General features: G+C 36.2%; 1 long non-coding RNA gene across 1 annotated transcript; it reads left to right on the forward strand.

Moving 5' to 3' along the window:
- On the forward strand, nt 1,289-7,626 carry LOC110256330. Its single transcript, XR_002337747.1, has 3 exons — nt 1,289-1,482; nt 4,171-4,368; nt 7,384-7,626. It is a non-coding gene; the product is annotated as an uncharacterized LOC110256330 (long non-coding RNA).

Genomic DNA, 9,246 nt, shown 5'->3' on the forward strand with positions numbered 1-9,246 from the left:
GCCTTTAGATAACCATACTGTAAGAGACTGGCTAAATAAACTCTAAATTATCACAGAAAAACTTATTGGGAAATAGTAGTCCAAAAAATCCTTTTAGAGAAGGTGATATTTAATGTTGAAATAATAATCTCATATTATTTATTTGGTTTTATTTTAAATTAAGACCTTTTTTTACTTTGGGAAAATAGAACTCAAATTTTATAATGTCTAAAAATATTAGAACTAATTGTTTACTTAAAAGAGAGATATTTGTAGTTCCTTAAAAGTAGTAAATTATTTTGCTTCAAAAATTTTTTAAAAAAGATTGTCATTTTATTCAATAATTTCCATTGACAGAAATTAATGATAAAATTTTGGAAACAAGAAAGGTAAAATGACTTTTAGGAATAGAGTTTACAAGAGCAATGTTTCCAGTGAGAATGGTTTCAATTTCCTTAACATCGGAGTTGACTGATGTTAAGTCAGAAAGAGAAAGGCAAATGCCATATGATATCACTTATATCTGGAATCCAATATTCGGCACAAATGAACCTTTCCATAGAAAAGAAAATCATGGACATGGAGAACAGACTTGTGGTTGCCAAGGGGGAGGGGAGGGAGTGGGATGGATTGGGAGCTTGGGGTTAACAGATGCAGACTATTGCCTTTGGAATGGATTAGCAACGAGATCCTGCTGTGTAGCACTGTGAACTATGTTTGGTCACTTATGATGGAGCATGATAATGTGAGAAAAAAGAATGTATACATGTATGTGTGACTGGGTCACCATGCTGTACAGTGGAAAATTTATAGAACACTGTAAACCAGCTATAATGGGAAAAAATAAAAACATTACATATAAAAAATATATGTTCACTATCTCTGAACTATGTAAAGTCATTTTTTATGTACATCTCCCTAGTTATTTTTAAACAAAATCATAGTTTTCATCTTTTGAATGATGGCCTCTTACTCTGAAATTTTAATAAATATGATTTCTGAATATTTCCAAGGAGCCTAAAGATAACTAACCATTTAAACTGGTCATTCCCAAACAGAGCTTTCTACTCTCTCTACTTTTCATCCCTAGAGAATTTCAGAATCTGAGAATCCTTCCCTCCCCACCCCCACCTTGTATATAATTCTAATCAGGATCCTATCAGGATCTTTGTCCTCTCTCCTTACCCAGAGAATCTCTGCAATAATTGTGTTCGGATGTGTGAGTATTTTAAAAGACCAAAAAAAAAAAAAAAATGAAAACTGCTAGTTTAAATAACATACACAAAACGTTTTAAATTAATAAGTATTTTAAAAGTTGACAAAGCACTTGCTTTTTCTTTTTATTTGTTTTTCCCTTCAGAATTTGAACATTTCATTTCAGGATTTGGGGGACCCTTATCAAGTTGCAAATTTTAACAGGATTCTTAGAAGACTCATTCGAGTTGAAACCCTCTGGTTAGTGGATAATTCACTGGTGGATTTAAGTGCCATAAGATTGCCAAGGTATCTGTTCCCTAGCATGTCCAGTTACTAAGTTTAAGTCAAGTCTGTTATTTGGGTACATGTGACCATTGTCTGTACAATTGTGGCTCCTTTCAAGTGGTCAAATCTTAAAAATGAGAGTGCTAAATGATGCCTGGGCAAGGCAAAAAGAAATTTATAAATTAAAATGTCACACTTTAAAGGGAAAAAAATCTATTCTTTTTCAAATGAATAGTTATTATCAATTTTCAGGGGAGTAATTTATAATCACAGAACATATTGGCAGGAAAGCTGCTTGCCATGTTCCTTGGGTTGTAAACTGGAAATACAATTAAACAATACATACATTATCATTGTAAGATAGTGATTTTCAGTTATACTTATTGAACACTTATGAGGAAAGACTCTACAGGTAGTTGATGAGAATCTTGGCTTCAGGGTCACATTCTGGTGGAGGAGGAGTAGAGGTTGCCCATCAGAGCAGTGACAGAAACAAACTAAAAAATTTAAAATTTGTATGAACTCCTTGATTTCCCAAGGACTCCAAGCTCTTGATATTAAAGACAATCTGCCTCTTTGCTCAGGATTGCTTGAGAACTCTTTGTGGAGAGTTGCCCTTTGCTCCACTAGGCAGATGGGTAGGTGGAGTGAACTTTGGTAGCCATCAGAGGGGCAGAGAGAGGTTCTCAGAAGAGAATTAGGAGATGAAGGAACTTGAGCAAGGAAGGAAGGGTAAATCCTTGAGCAGGTTAAGATACACCTCTGAGCCTAGACTAACGCAGGGCAACAAAAAGAGATCAGAGCTGCTCTGGAGACGGAAACAGTCAGGCAGCCAGCCAGAGGAAGTGTCAGAATAGGCAATGTGCCCTGGGTTTCTTTGGTAACGTTCAAAGCCCCTTCCCAGCTTTAGACAGACTTGCAGAGCATTTGATTTGACTTGCATTCTTTCTGATTGGCAAATTTAAAAATACCTAAATACAAATTTTCAGAGGAAACTTAATATCGCTGCCATGTTAACTTATTCAGTTACTTGATGTTAATGCGTCCAGCCCCCCCCCAACTCTCTTCTAAGGATAAAATAGTGATGAATTAGTTATGTTTTTCAAATACACATTTAAATAAAACAGCAAAAAAAATTTAATAGTCACATAGAGTACTTTAGAAACACTGAACTAGAAGATCATTAATTTGGAGAATCTGAACTAGAGTTGATCCAGATCAATAAACTTCCAAATCTTTGCTATCCTATATAAAAAGAAGAAAAGAGAGAGAGAGAGGGTGGTGGTGGGGGGGGAATAGAAAGACAGAGAGAGAAATTCCAGTTACTAAAGAAAAGAGTTGACTCGGATTCCGTGTTCTCTAAATGTATTCTTTTGGCCTTTCTTTAAGAAATCGGATGTATAATATAAAATTATATAATTGCAATTCAAACTTTACAACTGCCAATCAGTGTATCAAGAGAGAAGAACACTGATGCATGTATATTCATAGCCTCCTTCCCTTCTGCCCCAGGGAAAAAGCCATACTTGGTTTGCCACTCCTGTCTCTCCTCTAACATTATCCTACTGAGGATCTGTGAGGGGGGAATCTGAGAGGTTGAGAGAGTAGCAGTAAGTACACTGAAAATGAGAGAATGACTAGCAGATGAAAAAAGAACAGATTTCAGAGGAGGGCAGAGAGACAGGGAACTGCTTGGACCGGGTTTTTAATTAGAGATTGCAATAGTACTGTGGTGCATCTAAAGATTATGTGTAACCTGGCAAAGAGTGCAGACCTAAAGTCATCAAAAATATGATTAAGACTGTAAAATATTCAAATGGAGAGGGAATGGAAGAAAACAAGATAAATGAAAATAATGGATGCGAAAAATTACAATCAAATCTCGGTGGGTTCAAGTTGCATTTGTGTTTTTCATGCTGCCGTGGCTATCCTCTGTTTAGCACCATCTTTACCATTAGCAATAATTATTTACCAAGTGTCTTTGTGGAGAATGAGGTTCATAAATATCCTGTGTCTCTCTCAGGGTATTAAATTCCAGCTTATGCATAAAGGCGAGGTGTCAGTGATAGATTTGGAATTATTTTCTCTATTTGCACAGTTTTATACAATTATGGTTTTAAGGCAAAAATATTAAGAAACATTATCTGTCAGGAAAATGTATTCAACCTAAATGCCTAATGCATCTTTCTTTTCAAAAGGATAGTTTTTCATTTTCTTTTATATAAAAAAGGCTTTTTCCCCCCTAGTTTAAAATGCTATTTTCTCAATACAGAATTTAAGTATAGAAAAGTAGAAAGAAGGGAAAATGACTATAATCTCACTACTTAGGGGCAATACTCTTCACAAGTCATTATGTTTCTTCGGGGGAACTTTCATTTGCTGAAATTACATGCAGCCAGTAACTCATTCAGGATTTATTGAGAATCCACCATGGACTAAACACTATGCCAGGTACTGAGTGTATACATTGGAAAAGATAACAGATTCCTGCCCTATGCAAGCTTATGATTTTATATAGCCTGCTGATTTTTTTCTGAATATTTTAATATAAGTATTTCTCTTTTCATCCCTACCACATTTGTAGAAACTACCATTGTCACACCTTTGAGGGTTATGGCATAGGTGAGGCATGCTAGTGTTTTGCAAGATTTGGGAGCTATCCATCCTCTTTAGGAGACAGATAACAAGATGTTTATATCTTATATTCAGCTGCAGAGTTTTAAATATGAACAAAAATCATCTCACATCTTTCAAACAATTGCCAAAGATACCACAGATACAGCATTTATTCTTGGCTGAAAACCATATTGAGACTCTGACCGGGCTTTCCAGTTTACAGTGCACACCACTAGAATCCCTCACGCTCAAGAGGAACCCTTGTGAGTTTCACCAAAACTACCGGAAACAGTAAGGCCTTCAGTCACTTTCTGTATTTCATTGAAAATTATACTTTTAACAACTGCTCCCTATTGTTTAAATTTGCTTAGCAAATTTTAATTTTATCTACTGTGTGCTGAACATTTCATGCTTCTAATCTCACCTAAAGAACTCTGAAGTGCTCTTTGTGGGTGTGTGTGTGTGTGTGTGTGTGTGTGTGTGTGTGTGTGTGTGTTTAAGCTTTAAACACTCTTCTCTCGGTTAACTTATGATTTCTGTACAAATTTTAGGTTCCTCCTGTAATGTGACTTTCCATAGACGCTTCATTTTAGACTTTCAAATCCTATGCATTTTTTTCTCATAATGTTTAATAGATATTATGTCTTTAAAAAAAATTTTAAGTACAGGTTCCTATCAAGGTCCATGTGCCCATCTTATAAATTGCTTATTCTCCGGTTTTGTTTTCGTCCCTTTGGACCACAAGGGCACCATCAATTAAGTGAATACAAAAAAGTAATTGATTCGCTCTACTCTAGCGGTTGAAAGAGCTGGAAAACCTGCCAAGAATAAATAAACCATTTTTATTTCTTTGTCACTATTGGGCACACTCTTAATGGTAATAATGGAATCTAAACAACCTTGGAGTGTGCACCAAGTAATATGCCCACCGATTTATCTCCAGCTAATTCCCAGCACCACTATTAGTGTACTTAGGGGAATTAAAAGGGTAAAAACCAGCAACTGAGTTCTAGAATCTGTATTTGCCCCCAGATGACCACAAGTCATCTCATCTCTCAGTCTGAATCTGTCAGACAAAGGGTTAGATCATCTCTAGGCTCTGTGCCTGTTCTATGATTACAGTCCTTCCTCCACACATCCAATTTCAATAAAAGACAGTTCTCACTACCTCCCTTTCTGACGCTGCCATTTTCCCATGACAGCAAATATATTCCAGAGGCCTGTATAATATTAGACTCTTCAATTTGTGATGTACAATGAAAATTGTCAAAATAAAAATTCTAAACTCCATTGGTACTACATAAATCTCATTACTGCAGTTGTTTTCCCTCTGTAGTCTGAAAGCAAAATTTCATGTTCTGTGACAAAACATTCTAAAATTGCTTTTACAATCAGCAAAAACTAGCAGCACAGCTGCTTTACTATTGAGCTAATATTTAACCATAATAATGTTTTAAAGTCTAAAATTCTGTTTCCTACAGTCAGAGGAAGTTTAGCTGGACATTTCAACATCATTCCTAAAAAAAAAGCACATTTCTAGTCATAAAGATAATGTATTAGTATTATATTTCAGTTTGGTTAATTTATATGTGGGATTTTAGAAAATTCTTTGGTCCCAATACAGTCAACTTGCCTCCCTTCAAAGAATGCCTTATGACAATAGTATTAGATTAATTGTCTGAAATCTGATATGCCCTGAGGTCTCACTATAAATCTGTCTTCAAAATTCATGATGTGGTATAAAATTATGTGGGGATGAGGGATATAATGAGGTTCTTCTATTTTTCTAGTATTAACTTTATTGGATTGAGTCCAAGGTGGATCTATACTGTCACTCAGGCTATAAAAGGCCAGGTTGTATTGACTGAGGTAGTATAAAGTAACTTTGCAAAGGAAGACTTGGTCATTTTAAAGTATGGGGAAAGAATTTTTAAGTATCCACTCCTGCTGAGGTACTAAGCTGAAGTTCCATGTTCATCCACATTTGGGCTTAGTCATCTAGCCAAATATCCACACAAGGATTACAACAGCATTCATTTTGTCACTGGGCATCTCTGTGTTGAGGATATAGGCCAGACTTTCAATGACCCTTTACATCATGGTTGGAATTATTTAAGTATAAGCTTTTCTTGATCAGTGACACCTAGAATTGTGACTCTTTCCCTTCCTCCTTTGTTTCAGATCCTCCAATAAGACAGCACAGTTCAAAAGAGAAAGGACTTAATGATAGAGCTAATAGTGTAAGTCCCAGTAGGTAGAGGGCACCCCCACTGCCTGGGACACCCAAAGGCAAACTTTTCCACCATTCTCAGTCAGTGCCATCTTTGTGCACCACAGTTTGACTTTTAAAAAAGGAATAGTGACTAGGAGTGCCTGCCAGCTAGGAGCCAAAAGACTTAGAGTTTAATCTTTGTTGTGTCACTTATAGGCTTTATGATCTTGGGTAAGTTACTTAAAATGGGGAACAAATACCAAACTGACAGAATTATTGTGAGGATGAGATAAGGTGAAGAAAGCATTCAGAGCTAAGAAAATCATTCAGCCAATAGGAGCAGTCAAGGAGGTTGGCACCATCATTAGCTGACTTGGCACATCTGAGAGGTTTCAGTATTTTTCATCCTGGTCAAACAGTGGTGCTGTACTTTTCCTCTAGCCTGAGCCCCTAGTCAGGAAAGCTGTCCACTGGAAGGAACACACTGCTTTATAAAACTTCTAGGCAACCACTGTTTAACTGAGTTGACATGAAAGACTGTTTCTTGAACCTGGAAGTGACTGAATTTGAAATGTGAGCTTCAAAAAGCTCTCTGTCAAGAAAAATAACACAGCACAAAAATATTTCCCACCCCCTCTTATACCTGTCAGCCAGAATTCTTCTTTAACTATCACTAAACAACATGAACTTGCTTTACTTCTTTAAAAAAACTTTATAATGTGTACACACCATGATCTCATTCTTTCTCTTGTGGTTAGTTGGCTAAATCCACTCATTGATTTTTTTTCTTTATAGGACTTTGTAAAAACTGGGATGAAATTCTCTTATAAAAACAGACTCTGTAGTTCCATTCCTCTGCTCAATACTCAGAATCTGCTGAACTATCTAGTAGCTCCCTGAGATACTCGATGAATGTGCATAATATTTTATTGTAACTTCATTGCAAGGATAAGGATAACAGAATAAGCTGACAGCTACTCATCTTTCTTGTAATAATAGGCAAAGTCCACTCACTCCTTTATAAAGAGAGTAAGTAAAATACAATGCTTTTGTTCAATACAGTTATTTTCTTTTTTCTTTAACTTTTGCTTTAGAGTATTCTCCTGTTTGCCAAACTTAAAAATGCTGGATGGGATCCTGAAGTTACCAGAAGACTCTCCACCACCAGAAACCAATATTTTTTCAAAAGTCTGTATTATATCCTAATGTACTCTCTATAGAAAGAATCACCATTGTCTTTAAAAGTTAATAAACAGGAAATTCATGATTAAATATTATGACTTCATATATATACACACACACACATATTATATATTTATATATTGCTTTCTATTAAACCAGTGATCTGTAGTTTTTTGAGGTTTTTTCCCCCTGATTCAATTTTCTTTTTTTTAGGACCACACCCATGACATATGGAGGTTCCCAGGCTAGGGGTTGAATCAGAACTGTAGCTGCTGGCCTGTGCCACAGCCACAGCAATGCGGGACCTGAGCCATGTCTGCAACCTACACCACAGCTCATGGCAAAGCCAGATCCTTAACCCACTGAGCAAGGCCTTGTCCTCCTGAATGCTAGTCAGATTTGTTTCCTTGAAGCCACAATGAGAACTCCAATTCAATGTTTTAATACAGAATTTGGGGCTCTTAGAATTGTTGAAAGAATGAGAAGAAAAAATATCAGATGAGTTTCTGCTAGAGGTAAGAGAGATTGATACTGAAGATCTTTGTTAGAGGCACCAAAGCAGATGGTTCTCAAAGGCTTGTCTGGAAGATGCAGCAATCTCTGAGATGCTTTCACCAAGTGTCTTAGTTTGCAGTGGCAAAGCAGATAGTTTCATCAGTTTCCACTGATGGTCTACTTTTTGGGGTCACTGGTCACACCCATGGCATATGAAAGAAGTTGAAGAAGTATATTGACAATGGCTTAAAAAGAGTAATATTAGTAAACAAAATAGCTATAATTTTTGAATATCTACTATGTATCAGGCACAGGACAGATAATATATATATCCCTTATTTAAATCCACAAAAAACAATGACGTTCCAGTTACTCTTATTCAGGGGCAGGAATATCTGAGGCTTAGGGAAGTCAAGTAATTTGCTTACGGTTGGTGGCACAAGGTAGGTCACACAACTATCACGTGGCAAAGCCAAGATTCAAACTCTGAACACCTTTCAACACCCTTGCTGCCTCTTCTATTAATTTGGTTCTAATTTTAAAATTCAAGATGATATTTTTGTGTTTCCAGGGACAGCTTCATCTTCACAATCCTAGGATTTAACCATAATCAAGGATTCACTATTCGTTGAACATACCTGAAACTTTCTTTTCCTAGTTCAAATTTTTCCTTCGTTTTGCAATACTTTTTCCTTGAAGGCAGCTCTGAGAAAAATCTTTTCTCCTTGCAATGCTCACTTTGGGTAGCATTTCCTCTAAAAATCTTTCCTCATCTTTTCAATCAGATCTGTTTCCTCTGTAGTTGCAAAGTACTTTAAAATAATACTGGTTTAGGACATGTTTTCTTAATAATGCTTCAACTTGAATTTTTAAAAAAATTCCAACTTTGTCTGCTTCCAAAAAAGGGGGGCTTTAATCATGAAATAAATCATGAAATCATGAAATAAAGAGAGTAGGATACATTGCACTTTAGAAGTTGAAAGATGTACGCTTCTGCCTCTCAAAATCAGAGTGGGAAAATGTTTTCAGTAAAGGACCAGAGAGTAAATGTTTTAGGTTTTGTTGGCCATATAGTCTCTGTCCTAACCATTTGAAAGCAGCATAGATCACATGCAAATGAACGGGTGTGACTGTGTCTCAATAAAACTTTTGTTTACAGAAGTATGTGGCAGGCTATAGTTTACTAACCCCTGTCTAAATTTTAAGATCATGTGGTTGACTGCTTTAGTCTTTATCAGTCTTCATTGCCTTCCCTGGAAGAGATGTATACTTCTGCTACT

Source organism: Sus scrofa, chromosome 13 (genome assembly GCF_000003025.6).
Source record: "Sus scrofa isolate TJ Tabasco breed Duroc chromosome 13, Sscrofa11.1, whole genome shotgun sequence".
In the NCBI taxonomy this organism is placed as follows: Eukaryota; Metazoa; Chordata; class Mammalia; order Artiodactyla; family Suidae; genus Sus; species Sus scrofa.